Source organism: Empidonax traillii, unplaced genomic scaffold (assembly GCF_003031625.1).
Source record: "Empidonax traillii isolate 1590-97213 ecotype Southwest subspecies unplaced genomic scaffold, ASM303162v1 scaffold3011:size38310, whole genome shotgun sequence".
Lineage (NCBI taxonomy): Eukaryota > Metazoa > Chordata > Aves > Passeriformes > Tyrannidae > Empidonax > Empidonax traillii.
The window spans coordinates 4,519-6,865 of NW_020958204.1; the positions used below are offsets into that span (position 1 = coordinate 4,519).

At 59.8% G+C, this 2,347-nt stretch overlaps 1 protein-coding gene across 1 annotated transcript in view; it reads left to right on the forward strand.

Moving 5' to 3' along the window:
* Window positions 1-2,273: 2,273 nt before the first annotated feature.
* The window catches only part of ASPDH (aspartate dehydrogenase domain containing), a 3,615-nt gene continuing 3,541 nt past the window's right edge, over window positions 2,274-2,347 (forward strand). The window contains exon 1 of the mRNA XM_027910243.1: window positions 2,274-2,311. The gene's annotated coding sequence lies outside the window, so the exon portion shown is untranslated. The remainder of the gene's footprint in view (window positions 2,312-2,347) is intronic.

The following is a 2,347-nucleotide window of genomic DNA, read 5'->3' on the forward strand; positions in this document are numbered from 1 at the left end:
AGGTGACCAGGGGGGTGACAGTGAGGGGGGATCGTGTGACATGAGGGGCTGGTGAGATCATGAGGGACTGGTGTCACACAGGGGCATGACAAGGGGGGGCTCGTGTGGCACTGGGGGACTGATGAGTTCACAAGGGACTTGTGTAACACAAGGGGCAAGGGGGGCTTGGGAGAGATGGGAGGTGACAAGAAGGGGCTTGTGGGACACGGTGGGGGGGTCAAGGAAGGACTTGAATGACACACAAGGGGCTTGTGTGACAATGGGGGGCTCATGTGATACAGGGGGACTGGAGTGACAAGAGGGGGACTTGTGTGACACTGGGGGGACAAGGGGTGCTGAGGTGACACACGAGGAGCTCGTGTGACACGGGGGGGGACAACGGGGGTGCTCATGTGACACATAAGGGACCTGTGTCACCATGTCATATGTGAGTGTGCAAGGAGGGGCTCGTGTGACACCTAAGGGGTGACATGAAGGACTCACGGACTCTTGCAAGGCCCTTGTGGGACATTCCACACCCTCGTGTGACACAGGGACTTGTTCAAGACCCTTGTACCAAGGACTCATTGAAGACCCTCGTGCCAAGGACTCGTGCAAGACCCCAGTGGGACACAAGGACTTGGGCAAAGGACTCATTCAAGGCACTTGTGCAAGAGACCCTCACTGCAAGACGCTCGTTGTGACACAGGGACTCGTGCAAGACCCTCGTGCAAAGGACTCATTCAGGGCCCTTGTGCAAGGGACTCATTCCAGACCCCTGCTGTGACACATGGACTTGTATAAAGGACTCGTGCAAGACACCCTTGTGCAAGAGACTCTTGTGCAAGGGACTCCTTGAAGACCCTCGTGCAGAGGACCCTCACGCAAAGGGCTCGTGCAAGACCCTCGTTCCATACCCTCATGGGATACGGGGGCTCGTGCGAGACCCTCGTTTGAGACCCTCATGCGATGGACTCTTGGAGGCCCCCGCGGGGACCCTGCCCCCCCTTTCACCCCTCCCCCCTCCCTCGGGTGGTCCCGGGGGGTGTCCGAGGGTAGGGGAGGGGACATGGGGGGATTTGGGGGGGAGGGGCCGGGGGGGGATTTTTTAAATTCGCCGCGGCCGAAACTTTCCTACTTTAATAAAAAACCCAGCGGGCGTTTCCAGTGGGGACCGAGAGAGGGGGGGCTGGCAGGGGCTTGGTGTGTGCTTGACATGTCCTTGGTGTGTGAGTGACGTGGGCTTGGCGTGTGGTTTGGGGATGGGTTGGTGTGTGCTTGGAGTGTGCTTGCTGTGGTTTTTACGTGGTCTTGGCATGTGCTTGGCATATCCTTGGCATATCCTTGGTGTAGGGAGATGGGGTGTGAGTGACATGGGCTTGGTTGTCCTTGGCATGTCTGTGCGATGTGGGATTGTTGGCACGTGTTTGGTGTGTGCTCGGCATGTTCTTTGCATGTCCTTGCCATGTCTGTGTCGCTGCCGCATCCTGGGGCCAAGAACATGCCAAGAACACACCAAAAACACACCACAGCCATTGGGGGGAGGGGTCCTAGGGATCTCCCCTCCCCCTCTCGCCGTTCCCATGGATACCAGGAGGGGGAGGGGGTGCTGCGGCTGCCGGTTGCCATGGCAGCAGCGGCGGGAGGGGGAGGGGCACTGCGGCATTGCCGTGGAAACGTGTGTGGGGGAGATTCCTCTCCCCCGTTACCATGGAAACGGCGATGGCAGCGGTTTCCGTGGCAACGGGGAGGGGGCCATGGGACTGTTTCCTTGGCAACGGGGTGGTTTCCATGGTAACTGGAGGTGGGAAGGGGTTTCCAGGGGAACGGAGAGGTGGGAGCTGTTTCCATGGCACCGATGCGGTTCCTGAGGTAACGGGGTGGGGGGGGAGCTGTTTCCATGGCGCCGGGGGGGTCGGAAGTTGGAGTAACAGCCCCGCCCACTCCCCAACTCCTCCTCCCGCAAAAAGAGGGATTTGGGGTCCCCCCGCCCCCCCAAAAAATGGTCTCAAGGGTGCGACCCCTTCCCCCCCAAAAAAGGGGGGACCCTGGTGTGTGACACCCCCAAAAAAGGGATCCCAGTGTGTGACCTCCCTAAAAAAGGGGAATTGGGATCCCTCCCCCAAAAAGGACCCAGGGGTATGACAAATCCCTAAAAAAGAGGATCCAGCGACCCCCCAATAATCCCCCTTACCCCCCCCAAAAAAAGGAGATCCCGTTGCCCCCTCCCTTTTCCCCCTGGAAGGCCCCAGGTTGAACATTAACCCCGGGGGGGCAGGGGTGTGGAGGGAGAGGCGGGGGGGGCAAAGGGCACACAGGGAGAGCGGGGCAGGTGGGGGGAGTGATAGGGTAGTTGGGGGAGATTTTG